The sequence below is a fragment of the Aethalodelphis obliquidens genome, unplaced genomic scaffold (assembly GCF_003676395.1).
Source record: "Aethalodelphis obliquidens isolate GAN/ISIS:26980383/991018 unplaced genomic scaffold, ASM367639v1 scaffold8, whole genome shotgun sequence".
In the NCBI taxonomy this organism is placed as follows: Eukaryota; Metazoa; Chordata; class Mammalia; order Artiodactyla; family Delphinidae; genus Aethalodelphis; species Aethalodelphis obliquidens.
This window is the reverse complement of record NW_020837952.1, coordinates 45411903-45433011: the sequence shown is the minus strand read 5'-3', so window position 1 is coordinate 45433011 and position 21109 is coordinate 45411903. Positions and strand designations below refer to the sequence as shown.

The 21109-nt window shown below is 38.0% G+C and overlaps 1 protein-coding gene across 1 annotated transcript in view; it reads left to right on the top strand.

The window, feature by feature from the left end:
* NUP37 (nucleoporin 37) overlaps positions 1-21109 on the top strand; it is a 49178-nt gene that overhangs the window by 15605 nt on the left and 12464 nt on the right. The window lies entirely within an intron of this gene.

Genomic DNA, 21109 nt, shown 5'->3' with positions numbered 1-21109 from the left:
ATAGGGGACTGACAGAGGGTGGCCAACTTTTTGTCAAGTCAGAAGAATTTTTTTAAAGTTCTGCCTTCTATTATTACCATCATTTTATTTAAAAAAGAACATTATTACTCTAAAAAGGAGAAAGAACTTAACTTCAAAGTAAGTCCTTTAATTTAAATAAATCTAACTTTTTGAAATTTACTATGTTGCTCCTAATTGTCTTACTTTGCTGGGCTGTCGTTAATGATGTTATTGTTCAGTGAATACTTACTCTCCCTTCCCCGCTCCTGTGGAAGGAGGTTTTCCCACTTTGTTGGGCTTAGCCATGTGACTTGTTTAAGCCAGTGTAATGTTAGCAGGTGTGACTCAAGCAGACACTTGAAATGTTTTACATGGTTTGTCCTGACCAACTGTCCTCTGTCTTCTCCTATAATATAAGCATGTCCTAGATAGCTACTGGCCCCAGAATACAAAGCACATTAAGCAGATATGGAACCGTCTGGCATGAAATAGAACTTCCCACAGACCCATGAGCAGGAAATGTATGCTTATTTTTCTAAGTCTCTGAGATTTGGGAGGTTGGTAACATCATTGTAGCAATAGCTGGAGAGCTAACTTTAGAATTTATCAGCTTAATTTGCCAACCAGAAGGGCATTTCTGATTGGCTTTTAAAGTCAAATTTCTTGGACTGAAAGCTAAACAATATAGATAAGATTTTTAACAGAAACAGAAGATATAAGTAAATCAAGTTTAAGGAAGAGTAGTAACATACACTCTCAAAGTAACAAAGGAAAGAAGGATTTTGAGGGGACAAACTACAACAGAAAAATGTTTCAGTACAACTGTCTTCATTAACTCAAAGTACAGAATTGCCAAGTTACAAATAAAGACACCAGCCAAATGGCAGCTGTGCAATTTGGGCAGATGAAATAGCCATTTACATCCCAGGAATCATTCCTGTCACTGTACTAAAGTAATGCCTACCATAGTCTGGGTCTCTGTGTTGTTGGTAAAGATACCTTAGTAATATCCTTGTCCAATCATACTCAAAGCCTATGTCATCTTGGGAGTAGTATTATATGCTGGTGATACCATGCTTTAAAATGACATGCTAAATAGAATAACTAGACTGAAGTTCAGTAGAGAAGTAGAGGATTTTAACAACATTTTAAAACCAACTAAACATATACAAAACACTCCACACACTCCCAACATCAGCAGAATACACATTCTTCTCAAGTGTACCTGGAACACTCTTTAGAATAAACCATATGTTAGTCCTCAAAATAAATCTACATAATTTTTTTAAAGATTGAAATCATACAAAGTATCTTCTTTGATCACAGTGGAATGAACTAGAAATCATTAACAGAAGGAAAATAGAACATCTACAGATACATGGAAATTAAATAACACACTGTCATTAATTAGCCAGTGGGTCAAGAAGGAAATCACAAGGGAAATTAGAAAATACCTTGAGATGAGTGAAAATGAAAACACAACATACAGAATTTATGGGATGCAGTAAAAGCAGTGCTCAGAGGGAAATTTATAGCTGTGAGCACCTACATTAAAAAGAAGAAAGAGCTCAAATCAGTAACCTAAATTGACACCTTAAGAAGCTAAAAAAAAAAAGAATAAAGACACCTAAAGCTAGCAGAAGTAAGGAAATAATAAAGATTAGAGCAGAGATGAACAACATAGGGAATGGAGAACAATAGAATCAATGACACCAAAAGATGTTTCTTTGAAAAGATATAACAAAACTAACATATATAGCTAAAACATATTATAGCTAAAATTAATTAGCTAGACAGACGAAGAGAGAACACTACAAATGGTAAAATCAGAAAAAGTGGGGACGTTACTACCAACCTTACAGAAATGAAAAGGATTATAAGAGAATACTATGAATAGTTATACACCAACAAATTAAATAACCTAGGTGACATGGACAAATTCCTGGAAACACAAAACTGCAGAACTCAAGGAAAAAATAGAAAACCTGAATAAACTTATAACAAATAAAGAAATTGAATCAGTAATCAAAAATTTCCCAACAAAGAAAGGCCAGGACAGGATTCTTCACTGGTAAATTCTACCAAACATTTAAAGAAGAATTAACCACCAGTCTCTCAAATGCTTCCAGAAAGTAGAATAGGAAGAAACACTTTCTAACTCATTCTGTAAGGCCAGCATTATCCTGGTACCAAAACCAGACAAAGACATCCCAAAAAAAGAAAACTGCACACCAATATTCCTTATAAATAGGGATGCAGAATCCTCAACAACATCCAGCTAAAACTAGAAAACTCTGAGGAGGAAACCAGCAAATCTTTATGACCTTGGATCTGGCAATGGTTTCCTAAATATGACACCAAAAACACATTTATTAAAAATAAATACATAAATTGGACTTCATCAAAATTTAAAACTCTTGGACACCAGAGGACCCTATCAAGAGAGTGAAAAGACATCCCACTGAATGGGAGAAAATACTTGCAAATTATATACCTGATAAGGGTCTTATACAAGATATATAAGGAACTCTTATAATTCAACAATAAAGAGACAAACAACCCAATGAAAAAAGGGCAAAGGACATGAGTAGACAATTCTCTAGAGAAGATACACAAGTAGCCGACAAGCACGTGAAAAGATGCTGAATGTCATTAGGGAAATGCAAATCAAAAACAAAACGAAATACCACTAACACTCACTAAAATAACTATAAACAAAAAGTCAGAAAAAAAACAAGTGTTGAAGAATGTGAAGAAACTGAAACCCTCATTGTTTTCTGGCAGGAATGTAAAATGGTGCAGCCGGCATGGAATAGAGTTTGGCAGTTCCTCAAAAAGTTAAACATGTGACCCAGCATTTCCAATCCTAGGTATATACCCAAAAGAATAAAAACAGGTGTTCATTCAAACAAAAACTTGTAAAGGAATGTTCCTAGCAGCACTGTTTACAGTAGCCAAAAGGTTGAAGCAACCCAGATATCCATCAGTAAATGAATGGACAAACAAAATGTGGTGTATCCATACACTGAAATAGTATTCAGCTATAAAAAAGAATGAAGTACAGATACATGCTACACCATGGGTGAAACTTGAAAACACTATGCTAAGTAAAAGAAGCCAGACATAAGATATTCTATGATTCCATTATATAAAATCTCCAGAAGAAGCAAATCCATAGAAACAAAACAGATTGGTAATTGCCAGGAAGTTGGAGGACAAGAACTTAGGAGTGACTGCTTAATGGGTACAGTGTTTCCTTTTGGAATAATGAAAATGTTCTAGAACTAAATAGTGGTGGTGGTTGCAGAACATTGTGAATGTGCCAAGTGTCCCTTTACACTTTAAAATGATTAAAATGGGGAATAAAATAAATGAATAAAATTTTTTTTTTTTTTAACATCTTTATTGGGGTATAATTGCTTTACAATGGTGTGTTAGTTTCTGCTTTATAACAAAGTGAATCAGTCATACATAAACATATGTTCCCATATGTCTTCCCTGTTGCGTCTCCCTCCCTCCCACCCTCCCCATCCCACCCCTCCAGGCTGTCACAAAGCACCGAGCCAATATCCCTGTGCCATGCGGCTACTTCCCACTAGCTATCTACCTTACTGCGTTTGTTAGTGTGTATATGCCCATGACTCTCTCTCGCCCTGTCACAGCTCACCCTTCCCCCTCCCCATAACCTCAAGTCCGTTCTCTAAGAGGTCTGCGTCTTTATTCCTGCTTTACCCCTAGGTTCTTCATGACATTTTTTTCTTAAATTCCATATATATGTGTTAGCATACGGTATTTGTCTTTTTCTTTCTGACTTACTTCACTCTGTATGACAGACTCTAGGTCTATCCACCTCATTACAAATAGCTCAATTTCGTTTCTTTTTATGGCTGAGTAATATTCCATTGTATATATGTGCCACATCTTCTTTATCCATTCATCCGATGATGGGCACTTAGGTTGTTTCCATCTCCGGGCTATTGTAAATAGAGCTGCAATGAACATTTTGGTACATGACTCTTTTTGAATTTTGGTTTCCTCAGGGTATATGCCCAGTAGTGGGATTGCTGGGTCATATGGTAGTTCTATTTGTAGTTTTTTAAGGAACCTCCATACTGTTCTCCATAGTGGCTGAACCAATTCACATTCCCACCAGCAGTGCAAGAGGGTTCCCTTTTCTCCACACCCTCTCCAGCATTTATTGTTTCTAGATTTTTTGATGATGGCCATTCTGACTGGTGTGAGATGATATCTCATTGTAGTTTTGATTTGCATTTCTCTAATGATTAATGATGTTGAGCATTCTTTCATTTGTTTGTTGGCAGTCTGTATATCTTCTTTGGAGAAATGTCTATTTAGGTCTTCTGCCCATTTTTGGATTGGGTTGTTTGTTTTCTTGTTATTGAGCTGCATGAGCTGCTTGTAAATTTTGGAGATTAATCCTTTGTCGGTTGCTTCATTTGCAAATATTTTCTCCCATTCTGAGGGTTGTCTTTTGGTCTTGTTTATGGTTTCCTTTGCTGTGCAAAAGCTTTGAAGTTTCATTAGGTCCCATTTGTTTATTTTTGTTTTTATTTCCATTACTCTAGGAGGTGGGTCAGAAAAGATCTTGCTTTGATTTATGTCATAGAGTGTTCTGCCTATGTTTTCCTCTAAGAGTTTGATAGTTTCTGGCCTTACATTTAGGTCTTTAATCCATTTTGAGCTTATTTTTGTGTATGGTGTTAGGGAGTGATCTAATCTCATACTTTTACATGTACCTGTCCAGTTTTCCCAGCACCACTTATTGAAGAGGCTGTCCTTTCTCCATTGTACATTACTGCCACCTTTATCAAAGATAAGGTGTCCATATGTGCATGGGTTTATCTCTGGGCTTTCTATCCTGTTCCATTGATCTATCTTTCTGTTTTTGTGCCAGTACCATACCGTCTTGATGACTGTAGCTTTGTAGTATAGTCTGAAGTCAGGGAGCCTGATTCCTCCAGTTCCTTCTTTCGTTCTCAAGATTGCTTTGGCTATTCGGGGTCTTTTGTGTTTCCATACAAATTGTGAAATTTTTTGTTCTAGTTCTGTGAAAAATGCCAGTGGTAGTTTGATAGGGATTGCATTGAATCTATAGATCGCTTTGGGTAGTAGAGTCATTTTCACAATGTTGATTCTTCCAATCCAAGAACATGGTATATCTCTCCATCTATTTATATCATCTTTAATTTCTTTCATCAGTGTCTTATAATTTTCTGCATACAGGTCTTTTGTCTCCTTAGGTGGGTTTATTCCTAGATATTTTATTCTTTTTGTTGCAATGGTAAATGGGAGTGTTTTCTTGATTTCACTTTCAGATTTTTCATCATTAGTATATAGGAATGCCAGAGATTTCTGTGCATTAATTTTGTATCCTGCCACTTTACCAAATTCATTGATTAGCTCTAGTAGTTTTCTGGTAGCACCTTTAGGGTTCTCTATGTATAGGATCATGTCATCTGCAAACAGTGACAGCTTTACTTCTTCTTTTCCAATTTGGATTCCTTTTATTTCCTTTTCTTCTCTGATTGCTGTGGCTAAAACTTCCAAAACAATGTTGAATAATAGTGGTGAGAGTGGGCAACCTTGTCTTGTTCCTGATCTTAGTGGAAATGCTTTCAGTTTTTCACCATTGAGGATGATGTTTGCTGTGGTTTTGTCATATATGGCCTTTATTATGTTGAGGAAAGTTCCCTCTATGCCTACTTTCTGCAGGGTTTTTATCATAAATGGGTGTTGAATTTTGTCAAAAGCTTTCTCTGCATCTATTGAGATGATCATATGGTTTTTCTCCTTCAATTTGTTAATATGGTTTATCACATTGATAGATTTGCGTATATTGAAGAATCCTTGCATTCCTGGAATAAACCCCACTTGATCATGGTGTATGATCCTTTTAATGTGCTGTTGGATTCTGTTTGCTAGTATTTTGTTGAGGATTTTTGCATCTATGTTCATCAGTGATATTGGCCTGTAGTTTTCTTTCTTTGTGACATCCTTGTCTGGTTTTGGTATCAAGGTGATGGTGGCCTCGTAGAAGGAGTTAGGGAGTGGTCCTCCCTCTGCTATATTTTGGAAGAGTTTGAGAAGGATAGGTGTTAGCTCTTCTCTAAATGTTTGATAGAATTCGCCTGTGAAGCCATCTGGTCCTGGGCTTTTCTTTGTTGGAAGATTTTTAATCACAGTTTCAATTTCAGTGCTTGTGATTGGTCTGTTCATATTTTCTATCTCTTCCTGATTCAGTCTTGGCAGGTTGTGCATTTCTAAGAATTTGTCCATTTCTTCCAGATTGTCCATTTTATTGGCATAGAGGTGCTTGTAGTAATCTCTCATGATCTCTTTTATCTCTGCAGTGTCAGTTGTTACCTCTCCTTTTTCATTTCTAATTCTATTGATTTGAGTCTTCTCCCTTTTTTTCTTGATGAGTCTGGCTAGTGGTTTATCTATTTTGTTTATCTTCTCAAAGAACCAGCTTTTAGTTTTATTGATCTTTGCTATTGTTTCCTTCATTTCTTTTTCATTTATTTCTGATCTGATTTTTATGATTTCTTTCCTTCTGCTAGCTTTGGGGTTTTTTTGTTCTTCTTTCTCTAATTGCTTGAGGTGCAAGGTTAGGTTGTTTATTCGAGATGTTTCCTGCTTCTTAAGGTGGGCTTGTATTGCTATAAACTTCCCCCTTAGAACTGCTTTTGCTGCATCCCATAGGTTTTGGGTCGTTGTGTCTCCATTGTCATTTGTTTCTAGGTATTTTTTGATTTCCTCTTTGATTTCTTCAGTGATCTCTTCATTATTAAGTAGTGTATTGTTTAGCCTCCATGTGTTTGTATTTTTTACAGATCTTTTCCTGTAATTGATATCTAGTCTCATGGCGTTGTGGTCAGAAAAGATACTTGATACAATTTCAATTTTCTTAAATTTACCAAGGCTTGATTTGTGACCTAAGATATGATCTATCCTGGAGAATGTTCCATGAGCACTTGAGAAAAATGTGTATTCTGTTGTTTTTGGATGGAGTGTCCTATAAATATCAATTAAGTCCATCTTGTTTAATGTATCATTTAAAGCTTGTGTTTCCTTATTTATTTTCATTTTGGATGATCTGTGCATTGGTGAAAGTGGGGTGTTTAAGTCCCCTACTATGAATGTGTTACTGTCGATTTCCCCTTTTATGGCTGTTAGTATTTGCCTTATGTATTGAGGTGCTCCTATGTTGGGTGCATAAATATTTACAATTGTTATATCTTCTTCTTGGATCGATCCCTTGATCATTATGTAGTGTCCTTCTTTGTCTCTTTTAATAGTCCTTATTTTAAAGTCTATTTTGTCTGATATGAGAATTGCTACTCCAGCTTTCTTTTGGCTTCCATTTGCATGGAATATCTTTTTCCATCCCCTTACTTTCAGTCTGTATGTGTCTCTAGGTCTGAAGTGGGTCTCTTGTAGACAGCATATATAAGGGTCTTGTTTTTGTATCCATTCAGCTAATCTGTGTCTTTTGGTGGGAGCATTTAGTCCATTTACATTTAAGGTAATTATAGATATGTATGTTCCTATTCCCATTTTCTAAATTGTTTTGGGTTCGTTATTATAGGTCTTTTCCTTCTCTTGTGTTTCTTGCCTAGAGAAGATCCTTTAGCATTTGTTGTAAAGCTGGTTTGGTGGTGCTGAACTCTCTCAGCTTTTGCTTGTCTGTAAAGGTTTTAATTTCTCCATCAAATCTGAATGAGATCCTTGCTGGGTAGAGTAGTCTTGGCTGCATGTTTTTCTCCTTCATCACTTTCAGTATGTCCTGCCACTCCCTTCTGGCTTGTAGAGTTTCTGCTGAGAGATCAGCTGTTAATTTTATGGGGATTCCCTTATGTGTTATTTGTTGTTTTTCCCTTGCTGCTTTTAATATGCTTTCTTTGTATTTAATTTTTGACAGTTTGATTAATATGTGTCTTGGCGTATTTCTCCTTGTATTTATCTTGTATGGGACTCTCTGTGCTTCCTGGACTTGATTAACTATTTCCTTTCCCATATTAGGGAAGTTTTCAACTATAATCTCTTCAAATATTTTCTCAGTCCCTTTCTTTTTCTCTTCTTCTTCTGGAACCCCTATAATTCGAATGTTGGTGCGTTTAATGTTGTCCCAGAGGTCTCTGAGACTGTCCTCAGTTCTTTTCATTCTTTTTTCTTTATTCTGCTCTGCAGTAGTTATTTCCACTATTTTATCTTCCAGGTCACTTATCCGTTCTTCTGCCTCAGTTATTCTGCTATTGATCCCATCTAGAGTACTTTTAATTTCATTTATTGTGTTGTTCATCGTTGCTTGTTTCATCTTTAGTTCTTCTAGGTCCTTGTTAACTGATTCTTGCATTTTGTCCAATCTATTGTCCATTCTATCTCCAAGATTTCGGATCAACCTTACTATCATTATTCTGAATTCTCTTTCAGGTAGACTGCCTATTTCCTCTTCATTTGTTAGGTCTGGTGCATTTTTATCTTGCTCCTTTATCTGCTGTGTGTTTTTCTGTCTTCTCATTTTGCTTATCTTACTGTGTTTGGGGTCTCCTTTTGCAGGCTGCAGGTTTGTAGTTCCTCCTGTTTTTGATGTCTGTCTCCAGTGGCTAAGGTTGGTTCAGTGGGTTGTGTAGGCTTCCTGGTGGAGGGGGCTAGTGCCTGTGTTGTGGTGGATGAGGCTGGATCTTGTCTCTCTAGTGGGCAGGTTCACGTCTGGTGGTGTGTTTGGGGGTGTCTGTGGCCTTATTATGATTTCAGGCAGCCTCTCTGCTAATGGGTGGGGTTGTGTTCCTGTTTTGCTAGTTGTTTGGCATAGGTTTTCCAGCACTGTGGCTTGCTGGTCGTTGAGTGAAGCTGGGTGCTGGTGTTAAGATGGAGGTCTCTGGGAGATTTTCGCCGTTTGATATTATGTGGAGCTGGGAGGTCTCTTGTTGATCAGTGTCCTGAAGTTGGCTGTCCTACCTCAGAGGCAGAGCCCTGCCTCCTGGCTGGAGCACCAAAAGCTTTTCATCCACAGGCTCAGGATAAAAGGGAAAAAAAGTAGAGGGAATTAGTAGAAGTATGAGGAAAGAAAGAAGGAAAGGAGGGTCGGAAGGAAGGAAGAAAGAAAGAAAGAAGCAAAGAAGGCAAGAAGGAAAGAAAGGAGGGAGGGAGGAAGGAAGGAAGGAAGGAGGGAAAGAAGGAAAAAAGACAGAAAGAAAGAAGATACAGTAAAAATAAAATAAAGTATAATAAAGTTATTGAATTAAAAAATTCTTATTTAGAAAAAAAAAAAAAAGGGACGGAAAGAACCTTAGGACAAATGTTGGAAGCAAAGCTATACCGACAAAATCTTACACAGAAGCATACACATACACCCTCACTAAAAGAGGTAAATGGGGAAAAATCCTAAATCTTGCTGTCAGAGACCACCTCCTCAATTTGGGATGATTCGTTGTCTAAAGGAGGGAAGGAAGGACAGAAAGAAAGAAAGAAAGAACGAAGGTAAAGTATAATAAGGTTTTTAAAATTAATTATTAAGAAAAAAAAATTAAAAAAAAAAACATGGACGGATAGAACCCTAGGACAAATGGTGGAAGCAAGACTATACAGACAAGATCTCACACAGAAGCATACACATACACATTCACAAAAAGAGGAAAGGGGAAAAAATCATAGATCTTGCTCCTAAAGTCCACTTCCTTAATTTGGGATGATTGGTTGTCTATTCAGGTATTCCACAGATGCAGGGTACATCAAGTTGATTGTGGAGCTTTAATCCGCTGCTTCTGAGGCTGCTGGGAGAGATTTCCCTTTCTCTTCTTTGTTCTCACAGCTCCCAGGGCTAAGCTTTGGATTTGGCCCTGCCTCTGCGTGTAGATCGCTGGAGGGCGTCTGTCTTTTGCTCAGACAGGATGGGGTTAAAAGAGCCGCTGATTGGGGGCTCTGGCGCACTCAGGCCGGCGGGGACGGAGGGGCACAGAGTGCGGGGCGGGCCTGCGGTGGCAAAGGCCGGCGTGACTTTGCACCAGCCTGAGGCGCGCTGTGCGCTCTCCCGGGGAAGTTGTCCCTGGATCCCGGGAACCCGGCAGTGGCGGGCTGCACAGGCTCCGCGGAAGAGGGGTGTGGAGAGTGACCCGTGCTCGCACACAGGCCCCTCGGTGGCGGCAGCAGCAGCCCTAACTTCTCCCGCCCGCCTCTGGGGTGCGCCCGCCTCTGGATTCCGCGCTTTCAGCCGCGGCTCGCGCCCGTCTCTGGATTCCGCGCTTTCAGCCGCGGCTCGCGCCCGTCTCTGGGGTCCGCGCTTTCAGCCGCGGCTCGCGCCCGTCTCTGGGGTCCGCGCTTTCAGCCGCGGCTCGCGCCCGTCTCTGGGGTTCGCGCTTTTAGCCGCGGCTCGCGCCCGTCTCTGGAGTTCCTTTAAGCAGCGTTCTTAAACCCCTCTCCTCACGCCCCAGGAAACAAAGAGGGAAGGAAAAGTCTCCTGCCTCTTCTGCAGGTGCAGGGTTTTCCCCGGAATCCCTCCCGGCTAGCTGTGGTGCACTAACCCCTTCAGGCTGTGTTCAAGCCGCCAACCCCAGTCCTCTCCCTGCGCTCCGGCCTCAGCTCGCAGCCCCGCCCGCCCCGGCGGGTGAGCAGACAAGCCTCTCGAGCTGGTGAGTGCCGGTCGGCACCGATCCTCTGTGCGGGAATCTCCCCGCTTTGCCCTCCGCACCCGTTGCTGTGCACTCCTCCGCAGCTTCGAAGCTCCCCCCTCCGCCTCCCGCAGTCTCCGCCCGCGAAGGGGCTTCCTAGAGTGTGGAAACTTTTCCTCCTTCACAGCTCCCTCCCACTGGTGCAGGTGCCGTCCCTATTCTTTTGTCTCTGTTTTTTCTTTTGCCCTACCCAGGTACATGGGGAGTTTCTTGCCTTTTGGGAGGTCTGAGGTCTTCTGCCAGCCTTCAGTAGGTGTTCTGTAGGAGTTGTTCCACGTGTAGATGTATTTCTGGTGTATCTGTGGGGAGGAAGGTGATCTCCGCGTCTTACTCTTCCGCCATCTTCCGCCTTCGAGCTGAATAAAATTTTTTAAATACTAAGCTTTATTATGTCATCCTACAATATGGAGCAGTGCTACAATATGGATTCTTAAACATTTTGAACTATAAAGAGCTGAAGAAATGTTTCTCTGACTCTGCCAACTCAAAAAAAAATTATTATTTTTTTTTTTTAACATCTTTATTGGGGTATAATTGCTTTACAATGGTGTGTTAGTTTCTGCTTTATAACAAAGTGAATCAGTCATACATAAACATATGTTCCCATATGTCTTCCCTGTTGCGTCTCCCTCCCTCCCACCCTCCCCATCCCACCCCTCCAGGCTGTCACAAAGCACCGAGCCAATATCCCTGTGCCATGCGGCTGCTTCCCACTAGCTATCTACCTTACTGCGTTTGTTAGTGTGTATATGCCCATGACTCTTTCTCGCCCTGTCACAGCTCACCCTTCCCCCTCCCCATAACCTCAAGTCCATTCTCTAAGAGGTCTGCAAGAACCTAGGGGTAAAGCAGGAACAAAAAAAATTATTTTAAATGCATTGTTGATCTGTGCATATTTTCTGATGTTTGACTCTGGCATTTTCAAGGAGACACAGTATTATAATCAGCTAAGAGATTTGTGGCTTTAGGGACACCGTTTCAAAACAATCTGTCCCCTCAGCAGGTTTATAAAGCTTATGTATTTTGTTGAAATTTTCCAAATTCTGAATCAGAATGAAGATAGTCTCACTTGTACTAGTGTGTCAGTCTATCCATTAAAAAGTTATCACTTGTTTATCTCTTGATATAGAGAATGAATGTATAGAGAATAAATTAATATAGAGACTAGTTCATTCAGTCAGCAAATATCAAGTGTCTACTGTGTGCCAGGTACTGTGCTGGGTACTTGGTAATCACTGATACATTTTTAAACCTGTGAATAATCATTTCAGAACCATTTTAATCTTCTCTAAGACTGACAAAAGTATTTTATTTTCTATAAATGAATTACAGTATTAATAAGTAAATATTACTGAATATTTTCTGGAGTGCTTTACTGCATACTAACCAGCACTAAGTGCCTTACCTATGTAAATTTATTTAATTTTTACAGCAACTCCAAGATAGGTACAATTTTTACCCTCATTTTACAAGATGGGAAGGCAGGGCATAGAGAGGCTAATCATTTGTGGAAAGGGACATAGCTATTAAGGAGAGGAACTCAAATATCAAGCAGTGTGGCTCTAGTACCTGCACTCTTAATTCACTCACTCTTCTGCCTGAGTGGCAATTTTTTGTTTTTGTTTTTTCTTTGACTGTGTTGTCTTCCTTGCTGTGCAGGGGCTTTCTCTAGTTGCAGCAAGCGGGGTCTACTCTTCGTTGCAGTGCATGGGCTTCTCATTGCAGTGGCTTCTCTTGTGGTGGAACACAGGCTCTAGGCACGCAGGTTGGTGGTTGCAGAGCACGCTGGCTCAGTAGTTGTGGCTCGTGGGCTGTAGAGCACTGGCTCAGTAGTTGTGGCTCACGGGCCCTAGAGCGCAGGCTCAGTAGTTGTGGCGCACGGGCTTAGTTGCTCCACAGCATGTGGGATCTTCCCGGATCAGCGCTCAAACCCATGTCCCCTGCATTGGCAGGCAGATTCTTAACTACTACACCACCAGGGAAGCTCCTGAGTGGCAATTTTCAAATTCACCCTGAGAAGGTGGTATTTGTATTTAATAATATTTTAGATGTTTATTACTTCTCTGCATTCTCTAATATGACTTCATTTTTATCTAAGATTCCATCTAGTTTTAGTATTCTATAATCCCTGCAAGTTTATAAGAAAATTGAGTTCTCATTTAACTCAGTGGTTCTTTATCAGTCCCAATACCCCCTTTTTAAACAAACATTTTCTAATGTCTACTATATAATCTTAAATGAAACTCATGGAAAATATAACCTATCAAAATATATAATTGTAAAAAATTTTATTTTAATTGTACTACATTTCTGTTAAATACAAATAATAATATTTTAAATAAAATAGTATTTTAACTATACTACACATTTCTATAAAAAACAGATTGTTATAGAATAACAGCGCAGTGTATATGCTCAGATACGACTGCATAAGAAAGCTGCCAAGTTACACAGTTCCAGGGATATGGCTTGCAGAGTACGATGTAAATAGTGCCATCTGGAGTTTTGCAGTGTCATAGCCTTGGGCAAAACTAGTTATTAGAATAAAAACTCAAGTCAGTAGTAATTTTTAAAATTTTATAATGGGAAGTAAAAGAGTATGGAAATAATGCTAATCAAAACAGAAATAACATGACAAGACAAATTATAGGATATCACATTGAAAAAATAAGGAAGGATAACATTCTTGCAAATCAGCCAGTTTTTATATGGGTAGTATCAAAATAATTCACTGTTATGTCAGGGAATGAAGTACTAACAAAATTGCAAAAAACATAACTCCTATCTTGAAATGGCCCCACCTTTTGAGGTATTTCTAAATTTTACTGTGATATTCAAAAGTCATGTAGAATGTCTGTCATCCCTGGTTACCTTTCACTAAATGCTTGTAGCACCCCAATCATTAGGACAACCAAAAATTCCCCTAGGTTTTAGAATCCCCCCTGTTGAGAATCGTTGATTTAGATAATAAGTGACCAGGCCCTATTCTAAGTGTTTTATATGAATTAATTCATTTAATCCTCAAAAAACTTATTTGGTAGATTCTCTTATTCAAGAAGTTTTAGTCTTTTTATATTATTGAAAAAGCAGGTGTTCCTATTACCTGTATGTTCTGATCAAAATCAAACATTATGTCGGGTTTAATAAAATTGATAGAATTATACTTAGTGTCATATCTACAGATGTATTATCTTCTGTTTGTGAAGAATTTATAATTTTTTGAAAGATACCTTTGCTAAAACATTCTAGTACCAGTTCCTGAAATGAAGATGTCATGTTCCTTCATATGTCATTAGCCCAGTTTTCATATGAGGAGCAAGAGTAAGGAGAAATGGAGTTTTGTAGAGGATGAGGAAAATTATCCTAGAGTGGACTGCTCTGGCCTTTTCACTAATAAGGTATTTTGCAAGGCCAGCCATGCTTTACTACCTTAGAGTCATCTCAGCACAAGAAGAGAGCCCTTGTGTTAGGTATTCAGTGAGTAAGTGGGTGAAGGAATGAATACAATTCTGTATCTGTCACCACATCTTTATTAAAAAGATGCCATTACCAAAGCATCTGACAGGAGATGTGTTTAAGAAAAGAAATTCCCAAGTAAATCATAGGATTGCTAGGCATTCGGCCTCATGTGCTACACCATTTCTTTCTTCTTTTTTTTTTTAATTTATTTATTTATTTTTGGCTGTGTTGGGTCTTTGTTGCTGTGCATGGGCTTTCTCTAGTTGCGGCGAGGGGAGGCTACTCTTCGTTGCGGTGCAGGGGCTTCTCATTGCGGTGGCTTCTCTTACTACACAGCATGGGCTCTAAGCGCGTGAGCTTCAGTAGTTGTGGCACACGGGCTCAGTAGTTGTGGCACATGGGCTTAGTAGTTGTGGCACACGGGCTTAGTTGCTCTGCGGCATGTGGGATCTTCCCCACCCAGGATTTGAACCCGTGTCCCCTGCATTGGCAGGCAGATTCTTAACCACTGCACCACCAGGGAAGTCCCTACACCATTTCTTTTATGGTCCCTCATCAAGTCCACCATATACAGGTATGCCATATATACACATATATATGCACAGGAAAATACAAATACTAGTACTTCAAATTATGACCCAGCATCATCCAAAGAAGGTTAAAATTATTACAATATTTGAGAGGTAAATAATTGCATATTTAGAAAAATTTATTATCCCCTTCTTCCAAAAGAAGGTAAAAATGGTGTTTAAGTATTTAATGGGTTAAGCTTATTATTTTAAAAACTCACTAATACAGAACATCTCATTCCCTGTCAGTGCCAAATAACAGATGTTCTTGTATATTAAAAACAGTACCGTTCTGTAAGAACAAGTCAGACCAACAAGTATTTATTAAACACGTTTAGCATAGCCAACATTTAGTACTTTGGGGGATACAGAAGAAATAGAAGACCCAGTACTCACTGTAACTGCAAAGGATGTCAGAACTAAATCCATGTCCTCCTCCTCCTCCCCAATAATCTTTTAAAATATTAGATAAAATTTATGGTGAAGGAAAATTGGCTTTGAGAAACCAAGGAATTCTTAGTTTAAGACTAAAATAATAGAGGCATGTAATGTGCCATTCAATTTGTCTGTGAAACTTGGGATATTAGTAGTTGCCATGTTCTAGCTGCCATCATTTTTAACAAGAATGGGAGAAAGGGTGGGAAATAAATAATGATCTTTTTTTTTAGAAATATAACCAAATTACTGGATAAGGGAATACTAAACTACATATGATATTCACTGTCAGTAGTGTCATTTTTTGAAAATTATTACAAGAGAAAAAGAATGCTTATCAAATATCTTATATATACCCCATGGTAGCTGAATTGTTTCCATATCACTTCTGCTCATGTATATTTGAATCTTCAAGATCCATAGTTAAGGCAGACTGTTCTCCCCCAATCCCACCCCAGGTGAGATCACAAAGTAAGTGATCTTTTCAAAAATAGTCCCTGGTGGCGCAGTGGTTAAGAATCCACCTGCCAATGCGGGAGACACAGGTTCAATCCCTGGTTCAGGAAGATCCCACATGCTGCGGATTAACTAAGCCCGTGTGCCACAACTACTGAACCCACGTGCCTAGAGCCCGTGCTCCACAACAAGAGAAGCCACTGCAATGAGAAGCCCGCGCACTGCAGCGAAGACCCAATGCAGCCAAAAAATAAATTAAAAAAAACTTTTTTTTAATAAATAAAAATAGTCCTTTAATAAAAAAAAAATAGTGTGGGAAACAGAAAGAAAGAGACTGAGAGCCTTCTGAAGGTAAGCCAATGAAGCATTCCTTGGGAGATCAATCTCCATTTAGGAGCGGTTAAACTATGCCTGAATAATTACAGGTACAAAGTGAAATCAGAATGTGTATTATTCATTACAATGTTATGGTTAAATAATTCCAGAAATAAAGTTTTCTGCTTGTCTTCTAAAATGCCCTCAAGTTTTTTATAGTATTTTGAATCAAGATCAATCATTGCATAGTTCTAATAAGAGCTTTAAGAGTGAAATAAAAGAGACAATTTGTGTTGAGTTTACCTCTAGTGAATGAAACATAAGAATTCAATGTCTTTATAGGAAGCATCCAGAAATTCTAGTAAAACCTTTTGATCACATTTGCAGATCTTTAATTCAAGGCAATGAAATAGTGTGTTAATGAAAGATTATAATAGAGTAAAAGTTATAAAATGATGAAAGAATTTTCTGAAATTTTATATGATCGTGAACTGGTAATACCACTCTCTAGTATTTAACTCTCTGTTCTCTCATGTGCTCTCGTAGATGAAATATAAAACCAGTACTTCAAAGTGTATTACCGTATCAGTGATCGCAGTAACTTAAGCTTGCTTTATGTAGCCATTGTGTGGTTGTAATAAGTGAATTGTATAAATGAGAATCATATCCATGAACATTTTTCAGGTTTATTTTGAAAGTCCATTTATGTAACTGTTAAAGAGTACCTTCCCTCCTATAGCATATAGTCAAATTTCAGTTGCCAAGTATATCAAAATTTTTCTTGGAAATAATGAAAGGCTAATATTTCCTGGGTAGTATGACTGGTGTTTGTGTTAAGGTTTATGCTAGTTAAAGGAAAAGTCCTTTTATTCTGAATTCCTTGAAGATGAAATAACTAAATACGATCTGTTTTGAAAACTACCATATGGTATTTCTTTGCAGTTGAGAGTTTAATTTTGAAGTTTTTTTTTAATCTTTATTGGAGTATAATTGCTTTACAATGGTGTGTTAGTTTCTGCTGTATAACAAAGTGAATCAGCTATACATAAACATATATCCCCATATCTCCTCCCTCTTGCATCTCCCTCCCACCCTCCCTATCCCACCCCTCTACGTGGACACAAAGCACTGAACTGATCTCCCAGTGCTATGTGGCTGCTTCCCACTAGCTGTCTATTTTATATTTGGTAGTGTATATATGTCCATGCCACTCTCTCACTTTGTGCCACCTTAGCCTTCTTCCTCCCATGTTTGAGGTTTATTTTTAAATATGACAAATTATCTCACAATTCCTATCCTTCAAAAATCTGTTTGTCTGCGTAAGTTGAATAAGATGTCAGTTCTCCTCTGGGGTGGCCTCAAGTAGTGTCTCACCTCTGTGATGGTAAATTGGTAGTTTCTGCTGCATTTGTTTATAGTTTTAAGAAAAAAATGAAGGAACAACATGTAAGCTTGTAAGGTTTTTTTTTAACCCCTCCAAGCCTTCATGAAGATGTACAATAGTAGATTGTTTTTTTGAATGGTATAGTTGGTTTATTAGTGTTATATTTGAAACAGGCCACTTCCTGTCCCCTTCAAAACACACACAGTCTTTGATTATTGACTCTTATTTTTGACTCATAATTTTTAATTATTGAAGGATAAAATAGTAAGCATAAGCAATTGTCTTTCATTTTCATCCTTATAATTTTTCTTACTCTCATCAGTAAAATTTCTAATAATCCACTTCATTTATTATTAATACTACATACTTAGTAGTATGAAGTATTTTTTTAAAAAGCAGAATTAGTCTAATCTTATTTCTGAATATATTTGAAATACATATACTGAAAGTACCCTTTGCAAAATTCTTATTTTATGCTGTCATGCCATTTTGTCACCTCCACTGTTAAAACTTTTGCCTAGCTATCAAAGTTTTCTGTAGTCTAAGCCACAAGCTGACAGTTTATTTACCACTGTAACCTACCATATTCCTATCAAGATTTGTCTACCTAATCCCTCGATTTGTGCATTCAACCATATGGTTCCCTACCTCTGAACTCCTTTTGCACTTAAAACCAAATATTTTAGCACTAAATAATTTTGTAATTTGTTTCATCTTTCTTCCTATTTGTGTGTTCACTTACTTAGGAAATATACCACGTTTTCTCCTCTTTTGAATTATCCATAGCATGATGAATTACTTAGTGATCAACTACTAGGAAATGGGGGGCAGGGGGAATCTTCATTTTGCTCTCACAAACTCAGTGAAAAACCTGTTTCTTGTCTAAGAATGTTGGAGGTCCCTTTCCTACACCCAGTAACGTTGTAAAATGCCTTCTCATCTTTATAACTGCATCTAGGTATTACTTTTTTTCTTGCTTTCATATTTAATTAATCAATACAGTGATTCATGTGATCCAGTCCTATCTTTTAGAAAGATTGTGGTTTGTATTTTTTGCTTTACCAGTTAAAGAGGGCCAAATGGATACAGATGTGTCATTTAATGTCATCCATCCCTTCTTTTGTCTGTGTTGTCATAAACATTTGGTAGCAGAAATTTCCTTCTACAATGAACTCCTTAACAGACAATGAGCTGCCAATTAAAAATGAAGAACAAACAAATGAACTAGTATTACCCAGGAAATTTCCTTTTGAATTTTCAGAGGGAACATCTCCCTCTACTAATTGTGAATGCAAAAGACCTTTGATAATATGTAGGATATCCCATATATGCCAACACCCAATTTATGAGACCTTTTCATTAATTAAATGGGACAATTACATTTAAATACCATGTGGTTAAGAATACTTAATGTTCTGCTGAAAAGCACTCAGCCTGAAATAAGGCAATAATTTTAACAGTAAACTACCAAAAGTAAGGTAAATGTAATTCATAATCTTAGATGTGGATATCTCTTCACCCCTGCATTTTACAACTAAATCTGAGAGTTCTACTTAAGACCACAGAATTGGGAGGGGTGGAGGTGTCTGTTTCACTTGGATTCAAATTGTATCAAAACTCATTTATGTCAGCAGATTAACTTTACCTTAAAAGCTTTAGTTTTGAAATTTCCCTTGCAAACATTTGAATAGCTATACATATATGTTTTATATAGCTCCTGAGTTTTGGTCAAAGTAGTTTAATTTGATGTTATATTTTTATATGTTTTATAAAGGGTCTGTTATGTTTCCATGTGTTTGATTATGTGTGTTAAGAAGGTTATAAACCCTTACAGCTTATCTTTCTGTGATATACCATTTTCCTGAAAAGTATGCTTCTGTGGCTATAATTAACTTTTAGGTAATTTTATTTATTATAAACAAATGTACTAGCAATAAATTTGGAAATATGAAAATGTAAATTTATGATTTTTTTTTTCCTATTACAGTAGAAACTCTCTTATCTGCATGGTCCAAACCAGTAGTTCCTTAGATTAATGAAAAAGTCAGCAAACTCAGGAACTCATTTTAAAGGAATGTCTACCTACCTTATTTTAATATATAATGTGTCTATGAAAATTTGCCAATTTGCCAGTCTTTTGATGTTAGACCTAGGCTTGTTGTTTTTCTTAAGTTATGAGTCCATTGGTTTGCATTAGACCTCTTTTTTGCCTGAACCACACCTAGTGTCTACAATGAAAACATGTGCTAAGCAGTCGTAATTCAAATATATCTAGATTTTTATTTTACTTGTTTTTGTAATTCTCATGCATACCAAATTTAAGAGCTTTTTTTTTCATTTAGAAACTTACCTTTATTTGGTTGCCATCAACTTAGTTCCATTGAAACAGCTCTTTCACATTCATATCGTCAGCTTATATAATATTAATTATGTAATTACACTAATGAGCATGGGTTTACATCACTTACAAACAGCAGTTCACTAAGCAAAAAACCCATATTCCCTCGAGGTAAGCCTACAACAAATGCACACGTGAGCTATTAGAAAGTAACCTTGTTCTTGTCAGTTCTGCAGAGAGAAAAAGGAGTCTGTCAGAAGGAGGTCAATTAAGAGAGTCTTTACTATACATTGTGTTCACTACATTTTAAAACTGATGGAAATTTTTTCAGACACAGATACATGAAAATAACTAAAATGCAAGAAAAGGGGGATGATTTGAGAAATCAGCCTTACAAATAAGCCCAACTGAAAAGTTGTGCCTTTTGCCATTAAGACAAATGATGCTTTTAAGATTGTTTTGTCAGAAAATTTGTCAAAGAAAGTTTAGACTTTTTCAGTTGGTGATGAAAAAGAAATATGAAAAAAAAAAAAAAGATAAATGAGGTACAGCCAGTCTGGAAACCTATTTCACAATACCTGCTAATGTTGAACATGTCTGTAAGCTATGATCCAGCAATTTCATGCCTAGCAGTTACCCAGCAGGTGGAGGTAGAGGGTGGGGAGATGTGGGCGTGTGTCTGTGTAAGGGGGGGGGAATGGTGTGTGGGTGTCTATATTCACTAAAAGACATGTACAGGAAGGTTTATAGCAGGATTATTGGTAATGACCATAAATGACTTAATTAATGGACTACTATGTACAGCAATGAGAATGAACAAAATACAACATGCAGCAGTGTTGGTAAATCTCACAAGATTTAACGATGAGTGAAAGATGCTGGGACTTCCCTGGTGGCGCAGTGGTTAAGAATCCACCTGCCAATGCAAGGGACATGGGTTCAATCCCTGGTCTGGGAAGATCCCACATGCCGTGGAGCAGCTAAGCCCATGCGCCACAACTGCTGAGCCCGCGTGCCACAACTACTGAAGCCCATGCACCTAGAGCCCGTGCTCTGCAACAAAGAGAAGCCACCGCGATGAGAAGCCCGCATACCACAACAAAGAGTAGCCCCCGCTCACCACAACTAGAGAAAGCCCGCGTGCAGCAACGAAGACCCAATGAAGCCAAAAATAAATTTAAAAAAAATTTTTTAATATATTAAAAAAGAAAGATGCCAGACCAAGAAAATACATTCCGTAGTATTTTCCATAGGATTCCATCTTTATGATGTTCCAAACCAGCAGATGTAAGCTATGGTGTTAGAAGTCAGGATGGTGGGTACTTTTTGTGAGAAGGCAAGGAAATAGGACTGGAAGGAAGCACAGATGACTTCTGGAGTTCTGGAAATACTATCTTAATGTGGGTGCTTTCTTCAGGTGTGTTCTATTTGAGCTGTATGCTTCAGATTTGTGTATTTTTAT